This window comes from Barbus barbus (genome assembly GCF_936440315.1).
Source record: "Barbus barbus genome assembly, chromosome: 15".
Lineage (NCBI taxonomy): Eukaryota > Metazoa > Chordata > Actinopteri > Cypriniformes > Cyprinidae > Barbus > Barbus barbus.
Window position 1 is genome coordinate 11,566,553 of NC_136743.1, and position 15,559 is coordinate 11,582,111.

General features: G+C 37.4%; 1 protein-coding gene across 1 annotated transcript in view; it reads right to left on the bottom strand.

The window, feature by feature from the left end:
* tnr (tenascin R (restrictin, janusin)) overlaps positions 1-15,559 on the bottom strand; it is a 186,047-nt gene that overhangs the window by 98,926 nt on the left and 71,562 nt on the right. The window contains exon 3 of the mRNA XM_079436215.1: positions 4,283-4,339. The gene's annotated coding sequence lies outside the window, so the exon portion shown is untranslated. The remainder of the gene's footprint in view (positions 1-4,282; positions 4,340-15,559) is intronic.

Sequence of the window (15,559 nt, forward strand, 5' to 3'; positions counted from 1 at the left end):
TATTCTCAGCATGCAGTGCTGCTAGTTCAAGAAAACCGCCATTCAGAGTCAGACAAAATTCCAAATGGAAGAACTGGCTTACTTTCAATTCATGAGTTGAAAATGGAATGGAATTGGCCACACCTCACAGGATGTTGAACTGGAATTTACAGGAAGAGAAGTTTACTAAATGGAGTTTACAATTTTTCTTAACTAATTAAATGAACTAATACTTACTGTCAGAACCGCACCACAAATGATCTATTTTAAGTACATTTTTAGAAAAGTGTTGCTCTACCATAGTTTACAAAATGAAAGTTTAATATAATGAAATACATTGATTATTAAAATCATATTTCGGAATGATAACATTTATGAGTAAGCCATACTGAAAAGTTAGTAATGTGCATACACAAAATAAATGTACATTTACAACAGTCCTTAAATTCAAATTTGATGCTTTCATTCAAAAATATTTTCATTTCACCATATTTGCTTCCTCAATTCAAATTCAAAAACTGGATTGGAACATTTAAGGCATTCTCAATTTAATTGTGGATGGCACACAACCCTGCTGTTGCCATTTCAGGCAATTTCAGTAAAAAGGTCTTGAAAATGATGCACAGGTGTTTTTGTTTCATTTTTATGCCAAAGGCTGGGTTAGAGTCAAACTCATCATTATGATTTTTGGCAGTCCTGGTACAATTGCACAACCATTATGACCACAAAACGATAGCTATTCACAAAAAAAAAGAAAAAAAAAAAAATTCTTCACAGGAGTTTTCTGCTTTTTTCTGGGTTACACCTTGAATTATTGCATCACTGAGTACAATGAAATTCTTGCTATGTATGTAGTAATTGTGCGACTTTGGCAAGATATGAATTAATAAATATTTTACAACTTTTCTGATATATCCGAAGCTTTTACTACCTCTCAGGCAGAGTGTTTATGGTATTATCATTGCCTTTGCTCTCCCTATAATGTTTCTCTCTCCTATACATCAGTGAATCAAATAATTTATCAGGGGCGACGTTTGACAGGAAGCATAATACCCCCCTTCCCTTTAAGTGCAACCCCATCTGAAAAAGCTATTCTCTGCCATCCCTCTCTGAAGAAAATTTACCTTTCATCTTTTTCTCTCACAACCCTCTATTTCTTTTTCTACCCAAACTGACAGTTATTGTTGGGCTTTCATAAAAGACAGAAATGTCTCTGTTCTAAGATAGACAACAAAACACAAGATAATTTCAGGGAGTATCGGAAAGAGAATGAATCACCTAGAGGTCAAATATATATAAGTGTGTATATATGTGTATATATATGTGTGTATATATGTATATATGTATGTATATGTATATATACGTGTATGTATACGTATATGTGTATACGTATATGTATACATAGTGTATATAGATTTATATATAAAATATATAATATATACACATATATATATAACTTTTTTTTTTTAAACATTGGTGTACGATAGATCCTTCATAAAGTGAGATTGTGGATGCCAGAGAAGTGCATTTGGGATATATGTTGTGGCCTAATGGTTAGAGAGTCAGACTCGTAATCCATAGGTTCGAGTCTCGGGCCGGCAGGGATTGTAGGTGGGTGGAGTGAATGTCCAGAGCTCTCTCCACCATGACTGAGGTGCCCTTGAGCAAGATACTGAACCCCCAACTGCTCCCCGGGCGCCGCAGCATAAATGGCTGCCCACTGCTCCGGGTGTGTGTTCACGCTGTGTGTGTGTGTTCACTGCTGTGTGTGTGCACGTTGGATGGGTTAAATGCAGAGCACGAATTCCGAGTATGGGTCACCATACTTGGCAGTATGTCACTTCACTTCACTTATAAAAATTGAATGGCTCAGTGATGGTCCAAATATTCACAAACCTTTTGTTTTCAGCACTGCCAAACAAAGTTAAGTCTTTGATCTCTCTAACATATAAACAGTCTTTGTATATAGCTGTGGTTGTGTAAACTGTCAGAAGAGATAAGGCTGTAGATAAAGCATAAGGAAAAAGACAGGACTGTCCCGGATGGTGGACCTGATACTGACAGATACCGAGAAGCTGATGGATTAGAGGGTAAAATCGGACATGCGTTTCAGATTATATAACTCCCACACATTCATTATTGAGTAGCTTGGGTTCAGATTGAGATATTACATGTTTATATAATCAGAGAAAGACATGGTAAACACTTGAAAATATCTCCTCCAGGACCTGATTTCTAACATAAAGATAAAGTTAGGATGGCGGTGAGATGCCCTGTTGCAAGTGGCACACTTGAATTGATGTGGATGGCATTGGTCTTGCTAGATTCTTTTTAGGGGGCTTTAGCTTTCTTGTCTTTCATGTGAGCTCCTATAAAAGCTGCCAGGAAAAAAAGCTGTACAAATCTGCTTTTTGATCTCTCTTCATTCTTGTTCTCTTCAAAAAAAAAAAAAATTCTTCCACAAAAAATGGTATGGTAAATAGTAAGAGTAGTAGATTTATGCTTCAGAATTCAGCGAGACACTTGTTGTATTATGGAATAAATCAGTATTTTTGAGCAAATCGAAACGATTCAAAACATGGAATCTCTTGCATAAATAGCATATTCAAGTCTACAATCCTAGAATATTTTTATTGTATTTGCTTATGATTACCACAGCTAACAAACCAAAAAAAATGTTTAAGAACATTTAGCTAATGTTCCCTTTAAGTTATGAACATTCAAAACGTCCAGTTAATTTTTTTTAAAACATTTACCCCCCCCCCCCCCCAAAAAAAAGTATGGGAATGTTACTTTTGACTGAACATTCTAAAACAAGTAGTGCATTAAAAAAAAGAAAAATCCAAGGGCTGAGGACATCATCTGAGAGGTGCGATGGAAGTTGATTATATATTTTTGTGTTCCAATCAGCATAATTAAATCAACATACGCCTGCCGTCCTTCAGTTCAGTCTTCTTATAGATTAAAGAACCCATTCTTAGACGGCTCGAACTGACTAACTGATCGACAACAGTAGGCAGCATGAGCGAGTTATCGGTGTCACCCTAAAGTGCGCTCTTATCCACAGAGATATGTGAACTGGTATCTCTCTTAATTCAAGCCATGCTAATGGCTCATTAATATGAGAGTCATGGGCCTGTCAAAGACATGGCACAGCTCAGAGCTAAAGGACACTAATCCCCATTGATTAGAGTTCTCAGATCAAAGGCTTCCAGTGCTGTCACTTCACCTCTATTCTCTCCTACCCACTCGCGTCGCAATTAGAAGCCCTCTCAGCATTTCATTAAGATGTTAAAAATACCAAGTCGCCTCCCCCTCAGAGACACATACCGAAATCCTCATTTACCACTGTGAGAAACAAACCGTGGCATCTCCCTGAACATTTCAATCAGGTGGTAAGCCCCACTCATGCCTGCAGTACACAAAAGCAAATGCTGAGTCCTCAGTAACCCTGGACTCTACTGCGCATGGAATATGTGATAATGAGCTCATCGTCCACCAGGGATGAAAAAAGTACATTTAATTAGCAAGAGAAAGGTTTTTTTTTTTTTTTTTTTTTCCTGAGACAAAAAAAAAAAGAACTTAAGTGAGCTCAACAGCAATAATTACAGGCTTTAAATAAGGAGTGCAGATTCACAGGGCATCCCTTGATGTGTAAGTGAAAGCTGTCAAAGGACACTTTTATAAATAAACCTTTGACACAGATAAGAAAGAAGACAGGAAATTATAGGTAATTATGTTTAAATTGGCATGTTAAAAACACTGCCTCTTATTTTATGTCACTTTTTATAAATATCAGTGAAAGGATATTATGATATGTGTGTGTGTGTGTGTGTGTGTGTGTGTGTGTGTGTGTGTGTGTGTGCGTGTGTGCGCGTGTCCTGGTGTTCCCTACGTTATGGGCAGAGTTGGATGGATTACTTTGAAGTTGTGGTCCGTTACTGATCCCATATTACATGACCAAAACTGTAGTTAGTTACGCAATCAATTGCATCACACATTTCAGGTAATGTAATAAGAATACTTTTTGATTACGTTTAGATTACTTTTGACTTAAGTTGATTTACATTGATTTAAATAGGATAATCTTGTACCATGCTGATACAATAATACAAAGAGTAAGAAAAATATATTCCATTCATTGTAATTAACAACATGAAATGCATGAAACTTTAACCAACAGAGAACAGTATAAAAATCATTACATCTATGGAATGTCCCCATAAAACATGGCAACCCAACATGTGTGTGAAGCTGGAAGAGATATATTACAACTGCTCCCACATACTGAGTCTTATCTTACCTTACGTGCCAGTTCTGATGCTCTTCCTGTCTCACCACACAGAAGGATAATCTGCACCTGGAAGAGAGAGGAAACACATCGCTGAATTGAGCCATACATATGCATTCATGCACACTCCCAGCAGGTATTTGTAAATTTACTTGTGCATATAAAACACACCCATGAAACAATCATATACTAAGGCAAGATTTGTTTTCCTGTTGGGTTCTGCAGTCTCAGAAACTTAAAATCCTTGAATTGTAAACAAAAATCTCAATAAGCTATAAATAATATATTATATGAAATATTATATAACATGATGAAACAGATTTGTCCAAATACACTGATTCATTTAGGAATGAAACAAGCAGCTGTATTTTTGAGCGAGTCATTGAATCAGTCACTCAACCAAAACACTGCTTCTTTCAGGAATTAAACACCACAAGTGTGCAGGGCCTAACCACCAAAGCCATTGATGTCTCTCTCTCTCTGATATTTTTATATCATTGATGTCTCTCTCTCTCTGATATCACTCGCAAATGTCAAAAGGATTGAGATGGCTAGTCAAATCACAGAAGGCATGCTTAACTGTTTAGAGAAGCCGGACATGAAAACCAGCACACCTCTTTTTAATGGTGAAATAAGTTTAAGTAGATAAATAATCAAATCAAATTCAACAATTGTGTTATGATAGAAATGACCAACAGTTATATACAGCAATGCAAACGACTCTACATTTTTGGTCAGATTTCTGTGAATTGATAATAACCATCATTACCTTTTTAAGTGATATGTGTAATTTGTAATTGAAATTGACAAGAAACATTAACAGAGCCATTTTTGACAGATTTCATTTGCAGATAGTTAAAATAGATTGCTTTTACTGTTTGTCTTTCTCTTTCTTTATTCCCTGCTGATTACAAACTATATTCCTTAATCTACACAAATTATCTGTTAATATTATGTGTAGCAGAGGCCGTGGCCTTTAGCCTCCTTGTTAGAGCGCACGCCTCCCACGCCTGAGACCGCGGTTCGAATCCCGCGGGGAGAGTAGGACTGCAACATTGGTGCCGTGACCCGGATGAGAGTGAGGTTTAGGGGGGTGAGTGCAGCAGAGGCCACCGGGCAAGTGCTGTGCAGGTAAAACCTCACTCCCCGATCTTAAGAGATGCTCTAGCGACTGATGCTATAGGCCGTGACCTTTAGCCTGCTTGTTAGAGTGCCCGCTTCCCACGCTGGAGACCGCACGCACGGGGAGAGTAGGACCCCACATATAAAGTGAAGCAACATATAAAGTGAAAGTGAAGTGACAGACGGCCAAGTATGGTGACCCATACTTGGAATTCGTGCTCTGCATTTAACCCATCCAAAGTGCACACACACACACAGCAGTGAACACACAAACAGCCATTTATGCTGCAGCGCCCAGCGAGCAGTTTGGGGTTCGGTGCTCAAGTGCACCTCAGTCGTGGTATTGAGGGTGTAGAGAGTGCTGTACATTCACTCCCCCCACCTACAATCCCTACCGGCCCGAGACTCAAACCTACAACCTTTGGATTATGAGTCCGACTCTCTAACCATTAGGCCACGACTTCCCCATATATAAAATATATAAAATGTACAATGTATAAAATATAACTTACTCAATACTAACCTCTTGTTTTTTAAACTGTTGTATAGGCTATGAGCATTTCTGTTTTGATCAGAAGCTATTTTCTCATCAGTGTGGCCATAATCTTTGTATTTCTTCCTTAGGGAGAGATGTTGTTCACCAAAATAAAGTCAATTTATTTCTAGCTTCGCTTGTCAGCAGTGAGGATGAACAAATGTGAAAGATTATGGTATTTAATTTTCTTTCTGGCCGTAGCAAGATTTCATTACAGGGATGGCTTTAGGGTAGACTGGGGCTTAATGCTGTTCTCTAGAGATGTGAATTAAGAAGAAGTGCATACTTCCTATAACACAATTCTACCAATATGCATATGGATATTGATCGAGACTTTTGAATAAGTAGACCCCAGTGCATGTTTCCCCTGAGGACACATGCCATGTCTGAACTGATTTGAATATTTGAGAAGAGCAAGTAAGCAAACTTTATAAATGTAAACAATTTCCCAGAGAGCAGAGCATGCAGGAGGCAGGCCGAACAAAAATAGTGCCGCGTAGGCACAAAAGAATGGATCCATAAAATGAATACATGAATAACATAGAGCATGCTCGAAACAAATATGCTCTATCCATTCAATGGTATGCCAAAAAATCTATGTGAACCAACAGCGTTCCAGCTCCAACAGATGTCAGTGCTCATTTTCTGGCTCACCTTCCATCACTACTCACAACCTGTTAAGTGCTACAATCAACAGTGTGGCCAGTTCACTTGCAGTAGCTTTTCAATTCTTGTTCTCCTAAAAAGAAATTCATGAAGGACCAATATGAAACTTCTGAAGCTTCTGTTTTTCCCACACACACTTTTCCTTCACTGTTTGAACGGGACAAACATTGTACAATTTCTGTAGTTTTCCCATATGTTTCATAGTCCTCACTGTTTGCTGCAGCTTAAACATGACAGAAGTCCAGTGCCTCACATCCAGTCCCTGTGCTGGAAGTTATGTCAGTAAAGCATCAGAGAGAAGGATCACCATGGCACCAGTTCTCTGTGAATCACAGCAGACTCACTGTAATTTGTTATCTTTCGGAGATCCCATTTCCGATGTGTTGATGTAGCAGATAGATTCCCATACCATAACCATTTATCACCTGTCACTGGAAACTGTTGTCACACTTTTTTTTTAGCTTTCTGCAGGAAAAAAACAAACAAATCAGCTTTGAGAAATGCTCTTTGCAGAAGCCAAGAGTCATAAACTTTGACAACAAACAGTGTGAAAATACAAACAATATACAAAATACACGGTTTACATATATTCATGTCAAAATAAATGTAAACACTGTAGTACGACTGTATATTATGTTTGCAACACAATGTCTGTGTTGGTTTGAGCTCAGCTAGTCATGATCAATGAACACAGATAATTAGTCACCTTAAAAGTATAATACACTTCCTGGTAACTTTTTGACAGATTATAAAATGAGTAATCCCACTAGTGTCCTCATGTCAGAGTATTTTAAGTTAAATTAGTATCTTTATTTTTATCATCCTGCAGTATTTGAGTGGTGCAGAAAATGACAGTTTTTGCTGTTGATTGCTATTAGACTTAGCAAGTGGTTTTGTAATGTTCTCATTTTATTTTTATGTCTTCTAAACATCTAAGATAATTAAGACATTTGTTAGATTTTACAGTGATTAATTGAGTATTGACTCTTACTTAAGTGTCATTGCTTAAATATTACACAGTAAAAATATGGTAATGAAAATGGCATATGTTGTTCATATTGCTGAAATTGTGTTTTTAGAAGTGAAAAATGATTTGCATATGGAATGGTGATGTTCAATTAAATCTGATTAAGATTAATCGCTTGTCTTGGAATTAAGTGAAAATGCTGTTTTGCTCAACAAGTTAACTGAAAGGGTGAAGCTTCAGCGCCCCATTGTTCAATGATTTATGAATCCTTTTGTATTTAAATGTTAGAAGTCATCTTTTAATAAAGTTGTGCCATGGTTCTATTTGTAAATGACATGCCATTTAATTGTGCCCTTAGCCTTACTCTGCTTGGACAGCAAACTTACTTTACTTTGGTAAGTATGTCTAATGGTTAGAAATGATTAATGGAAGTGTCCTTTGTGCCTTCATATAAATGATTAAACAATAATGAAGTTATGAGAATGAAATTGAATTATCAGAGCAGCAAATTCAACAGGTCAAACAATGTCTTTTGTTGCATTCGAGTTTCTAATTAATCTATCGCCACACCCTCACGATTAGAAAGGTCTACTGCAAAAATGTTCTGTCTACAACCATTGCCACACCTCAGAGCTTTGATATAAAACCTGTCAAATTTTAATTAATATTATTTTCTTGGCTTGGGTTTTTATGATCGACACTTCTGATAATGAATTTCATTCACAGTTACAGACTGTGAATAAGGAATATGTTTCCTGTGTAAGACAGTGGGTAATATTAACCTTACTCACTCTCTTTAGTCCAACACAACGATTCACAGGATTTTAATTTCTCATGAATTGGTAATTCCTTGTTAAAATGGTGATGTGTATTGAATGAGAAAGTATTGGCTTCCCCACATCCATGGCTAAGTCCCCACATTCCACCTAATAAAAAAACAATGCTTAGTAATAAAAAAAATTAATGATAAAAGGATCTTTTTGGAGTGCTTTTATCTTTAACGCTTTTTCTGAATTGTGAGACTGAGTTGAAGTAGTAGCGCCCTTCACTAGGCAAAGTGTCAGCCTTCATCTGGTGATGCTATGACATCAAAAAAAGCCAAAACTGTTTTAAACTTAAAACCTGAAAAGTAGAAAGCAAAAAGTTTTGACCTGCTCTTTGTATTTTGACGAGAGTGCACTATTCAGTGAAACGCATAATAACAGAGTAAGCCTCGTGAGTACACAGGCTTATTCTGTTCTTCCGTTGCATTCATCGGAAAGGCTTCCATCAAAAGAGTATAAAATGACCTGGGAGTCTTAAAATAATGTGCAGGGGGTTTGCAGTATCTTATTAAAAGCACTTTTATGCCTTGTGGCTTAACCAACATCGGCTTTATTGTCTAAGGAGGTCAGAAACCCTCTTCCATCATGCATCACAGAATCTGAATACAGAAAAGCAGGAGAGCGGTTTTATCTCTCAGAACTCAGCAGACACCAAATCTGATACTCATTCCTTTATGCTAATGAAGATAATAATGTAATAGTTTAAGTCCGTAGACTAGAGTCTATCAGGCACTCAGGATTTGTTATTATGCAGACAATTAATAATCTAGAGCAGTGTTATGTAAAATGGTACAAGACTCTACTCTGGAAGTTCAAAATACTATACTTATATATCTTGTGTCTTATTTAGCAACTGTAGTGAAAAACTTAATCTGGAAAGGCTTCGCTTATTACTAGGCTGATTATTTTTTTTGTATAGTGTCATAGATTATTACACTGTAAAAAAGAAAAAAGAAAAAGGTGAGCCAACCTAAAATTTTAAGGCAACCAGCTTCAGCAGATTTTTGAGTTTTCTCAACTTGTTATTTTAAGTTTATACAACAAAAAGTTGAGAATCAGGTATAATTATAAAAATTAATTTCAAATCAAAAGTTTACATCAACACAATTATTTTCATGGTAAGTATAAACATCTGCTGACCACTAACACAGCTTATAGGGAACGTTCTCTGGCTAATGTTCTCGAAAGGCTCTCTCAAAGTTGAACAAAAGTTATTCCATTAACATTAACAGAATGTTTATTCAAAGTAATCTTGTTTTAAAATTAAATTCCAAAATATAAATATGCTTGAATCACACTGCATGCATTTTTATAGGATCATTTCGCAGATCGATGGCCTTGCCTCTGAATAATTTATCTTATCTACAGAAATGTAGATAGTAATCAGAAAATGCCATTATGTCGCTCACACAGTACCTGAGTTTCTGTTTAAAGAAATGTCAATGATGCTTGACCTGAAACGTTTGACCAACAGAATGTATGCAAGGAGAGCTACTTGTAAGATCCCCAGAGATTTACAGAGAAAGGAAAATGTGAGCAAAAAACAGACAGATTTCCATCAGGCCAGTACAAAGCAAGAGAAACCGTGAGAAAACCGAAACCTATAATCTTCAATCAATCTCTATTGAGCTGTTATTGCATTTGGATGGTCTTTAGAGAGGTGAACTATAACTTCAGTTTAACATTCTGGGATTAAAATGTCAAGTATAAACAGGATCGGTTTTATTATGGCTGCTGTAATGTGAGATTATTTATTTAATGCTGAAAAAGAGCTGGGAATCAGGTGCATTTTTGAGAAGTACTGCATATATTCTGCTCATTAATATAGACAGGCTATTAAACAAAAAACAGAGCAACATTTGCTGTAAACATGGCCTGAGGAAACCATCGATGCACACAGATACTATCAATGTGGGCAGCAAAGAGGAAAAGCCAGCACAAATAATCTTGTTTACCATGATAGTTGCGTAAATCCCAAATCCTGCCCTGCCTCAGAACATTGGATGTACATGGCCTCAGGACTACCGGGCACTTTGGTGAATGCTAATTAAAAACTATGAACCGATCAATTGAACTGCTCTGTGCTCTTGTAAAGTGCATAGAGAAGCAATGGGATGCCAGATTTGTACTGACACAGCAACCTCTCCTCTCTGTTTTTCTGCCCTCCTCGCACTCTTCTCTTTCTCTTGCTTGCTTCTCCACAACCTCAGCCTTTCACTTCTCTCCTTTCTGTCTTCATGTCTTTCTCTTTTCAGTCTCCCTTCACTTTGGTTTCTGGTTGTGCAAAGCGGTTTTTTATAGGGTTTTGTGATGGAGCCTTTGGAAAGCAACTCCCCAGAGCTCTCTGGGGTCTGACTGCATGACAAAAGATTTTAGAGTTGGGCTTTATAAGAGCCCGGAAAATGAGGGATAGCAACCCAGAGTTCTTTGGTTGGACTGTAAGGTTCTGGCATTAGGTTTGTAAGTCCCCTGCGGTTCCACTTCAAATAGTCACACATGAGAAGAAGAGCGTCTCTCTTCTAAGAGTAAGGACAAGCTCTATAGTTAAACAGTGTGCTCTCCCCAGAACTGAGGAGTTACTAACTAAAGGTACTGTAGTGACTCTTTACATTTTTCAGTACTGTGACAGTAGTTTACAAAATAACATCGGCCTGTAGTGACACACCACTTTTTCCAGTAGTACAGTAAAGTATTCAGATTAATTGTATTGCATATGCTGCTTCACAGTCCAGAAATCTCTTAAAATATCCTCTGATTGAGACATTATGTTTACTAGCCACATAACATGCATAATTTTGTATATTAGGTACTACCATAATGGACTTTACAGATAACAGAATACTTCTTGATTATAACATTGTAAAAATATGCATTTTCTTTTAAGCAACACAAATAAACTTGAATTGAATTAAATTGAGTTCATTCTAAATTGTTCTTTCTCATAAACATAGTATTTGAACATCAGATTGATTAATATTTAACTCTTCTGATTCAATTTAAGGAATCAGTTAGGTCTGAACGAACTAATGAATTGGTTAGCTGTAATCCGTTCGTTTTATACTCTCATATGCGCTATATGAATCGGATAACGCTAAACAATTCTTCCTGGTTTACTGTTGTGAATAGTTCACACTAAAAAGTCCTTTCTTTCATATGCAGCCTTTGGAAATTTGAATCATTTGTTTAATTGTTTTTTTAAAAGCATATTTTCCTCGTAAGTAGCTCAAATTTAGTTATCTTAAATTGTTAACTTACACTTTTTCAAAAAGGTTGCTTGCAGATGATAGACTTTTGGTAACATTATGTAACATTTTTGCTATTCCAAATGTTGATAATAATATACAATACTGATATTTAATGCATTTGTAATCACTGTTGCGTTTACAAGTCTCCTGAAATATGTGATAAATGACAGCAAATGAATGGTGGCTGAGAGAGCTCGACGCGCTGCAAATAGAAAAAACACCTGCAAATTAAGAAAATAACTTTGTCAATTTTACAACACACGCGCTGGAAATCCTCACAACACAACCAAAAAAATAAACGCTGCAAATAAAATTCTTTATTTGGTTGTGTTGTGAGTGCGATTTGCAGTGCATTTCTTTATTTGTTTGTCTTGTGAGCATTTGCAGCACCTGCTGTCAAATTGATGAAGATGTTTTCTTGATTTGCTGGTGCTTTTTCTATTTGCATGTGTTTTCTGAAGCTGCAGCGTGTTGAGCTCTCTCGGCCACCGTACCAAATGTGTGAATGTGAAACCTGTGTTAATTCATACTTTCTCAGCATGTAGTTGTGGTAGTAGCTGTCCTGAGAAACCTAATAAGAATTCAATTTTCTGACAGGAGTCATCACTTTAACAAGTGCGCGCACACACACACACACACATCTCGATACTCAATGGGCTTGAAAAACTGTCACAGCTGTCACAACCTGTCTTCGGACTTAGTACTTATACAAGGTTGTCTCCTTGGAGAAAGACGGAGAGATAGCCATAGCTGAATTGATTTTTACACACAAACTCAAAGTCAAAGTGACAGACAAAAAAACAACTCTGGATCATGGTCATGGTCAGAGAGTGCATTAATGCCTATAACAAATATTACATCACGCAAGACTGAATGTGGCACAAGTTGATTAATAATGCTATCAGCTCCTTCATTTTCTGTTGTCCTCTTTGATAAATTATAGATATTGCCATATGCGGGATGAACAAATATAGCTCAAGCAAGGCTGAGCCAATCACACCAATTACTATCTCATCCTAGATAAGAAAATCATCAAAAGTGTTGCATTTTGGTTTGAAGTGTCCACCATGGATGAGCATATATCCAGTTCTCAATATTTTACTTGACTTTAGTTGGTCAGCAGGGAGTTGGGCTGGTTTGAGAAAATGAGACAGGCAGAGTTGCTGCTGGCCTCAGGACATTTACACTCTGGTCTGTGAAGGTGGATCTATTGGCCCATTTTTGTGCTGGAAAGTGGATCATAAGAGGTCGCTCATAAGGGGAAGCTGGCCAGTTCAACTGGACAGAGACCAATCTGTTCCTGCTCCCCTTATGAGTGACTGAACAGTACAAAAAGTTTTTGTTTTTTATTCAGTGACACAGGTTACACAGTTAAGCCAGCAGGAGGAGACAAGTGACTGTTTTTACGAATGAAACAATGAATCATTCATGAATGAATCAAACAATGAATCGATTCGTTCTGATTCACTCAGGAATGAAACAAGCGACTGTATTTTTGAGTGAGTTTTTGAATCATTCATTTAACCGATTCGCTCAAAAACACTCATTAGAAATTAAACAAGTGAGTTTTTGAATCATTCCCTCAATTAGATGAAAACACAGCATCTTTCTGTAACAAAACACTGTGTGTTGCTCGAATGTACACGAGGTAGGCTAAATGGCAGTATTGTGCTTAAAATGTAAATCCATGAATTGTTGTATATAAGGAATATCGACACCTGTTTACCAAAGGTTACAGTTCTTGTTCGCAGTAACTTAGCAAGATATAATTAGTTATGTTAGTGGGTTAAATTAAATTTGTTGTCGGTTCTACATTTACATTTAGCTGACGCTTTTATCCAAAGCGACTTACAATTGCTATATATGTCAGAGGTCGCACGCCTCTGGAGCAACTAGGGGTTAAGTGTCTTGCTCAGGGACACATTGGTGTCTCACAGTGGATTCGAACCCGGGTTTCTCACACCAAAGGCATGTGTTTTATCCACTGCGCCATCACCACCCTTACATTTGGTTCTCTGACATTTTACAATGGTTCTTGAAACCAAACATTTCTTTTCAGTTCAGATTTACATAGCTTTGTCAATTGGTGACCAATGCATCTTATGTCGCTACCATCTACAAATTGACAGAACAATTTAGTGCATCAAAACATCGCAATAGATGGGTGCATGGATTTTGATTTTAACAACAAAAAGATAGGGAAAGTGTTTTCAATTCCCATCGATTAAACATTTATTAAATAGTTATGTCTTTGTTGCATTTTATTGTTTACATTCAGCAACGGGAAGTCGTGGCCTAATGGTTAGAGAGTCGGACTCGTAATCCAAAGGTTGCGGGTTCGAGTCTCGGGCCGGCAGGGATTGGAGGTGGGGGGAGTGAATGTCCAGCGCTCTCTCCACCCTCAATACCATGACTGAGGTGCCCTTGAGCAAGGTACCGAACCCCCAACCATACTTGGCAGTATGTCACTTCACTTCACAATGCTAATACCTGCTGTTCGCATATCAGAACCAAGCAAGCTCTTTTGTTGCAACCCACTAGAAAGACTATCGATCGTACAGTCCCTAAACATAGATCACGAGCTCAAAAATCTAATTATTATTTTTTTCTTTTTCTTCTTCCTCTTTCTTTGTTTTTTTCTCCATCTACACTATCTTTTAGAAAGCATCAGAAAACATGCAAGGTCACCTATCTCTGCATGCAATAATTTCTTAGGGGCATTTTAATTGCCAGACCACCATCTGATATTGAAACACTAGAGAGTAGCTCAGTGAGATAACACCGTCTGTCTTCCTACAGGGGTGGGTCACATAAATATGCTCTCCTCTACCATCAGCTCTTCATTAAAGACTGAATAATGTCGAACTGCTGATGAGACTTTATTTGCATCTCCACATTAATTCTAGTCAGCTCCTTTGTTCCCGCCAGAACAAGAGGGTGCAACAGCTTAGTAGCAGTAACAAAGGCAGACCCTAAAAAATTACAAGACCCCTGCATTTGTGTGTGCATCGCATACAGTGATTGCTGGTATCACGGCCTGCTACTTTGGTATATCATCCATCATGCTTGGTTTGGCGTGAAAGTATGAGGAGCACATTAATCTATTTTTAGAAATTTAAATGAGGAGGATACTTTTTCATGCCCAACTAAATCCGTGGGCACAGTTGATGTTTAAAGCAATGGATTACTCCAGCTGGAAGTCATTTGCAGCTAAGGTCAAAAGTAATCGAAAGTCATTTTTACTGGGGGCTGTTTTCCATGTTTGAAATACTGCATGCACAACTCAGGATGGGGGTTGGCCACTCACCCAAATCCCCATGAAAACGCCACCCACCAAACTCACCAAAATATAGGATCATCACAGCAATAAAAAATTCAAATAAAGATCACTGATCTTAAAGCACATTTCAGGAATATTATCACCTGCCATAAATACACGCTTAAAGAGGTTGAGATTTGCAGTAGGAGTTGAAATTATGAGAGAAAGCTTAACAATGGTTAGCTGCTATAATAATGTCATAGAAAATCCCTTATTAGTCATAGAAACACTTTTCATTATTCAGAATCTTTAAGCCGAAGTGTCTGGCAGAGAAAGAAAACTTTTCTTAGTTCCCCTGCAGTGAATTTCGATCATTTCACAAGGACATTGTTTGTCCTGTCCCTTTTCTGCAGGTTTGCGGCTGGAACGTAATGGTGACCATTTTGTGATTGAATCCTTTCCAATGTAATTGGACCATAATGGCTCGGTCATTGGCCTTCTCAGCAACAGCGATTTTCAAGAATCCAAACAGGAAATTCACACTGGACAAAGGAAAGGCAAATAAGCAGAAATTATGACTCCATTTACCTCCTGTGGTGTATGTGTTTTAATATGTATGCTTGCGCTTAGAGACCAGACCTGGATGTTTTTTGAGCTACTAGTAAAACAGG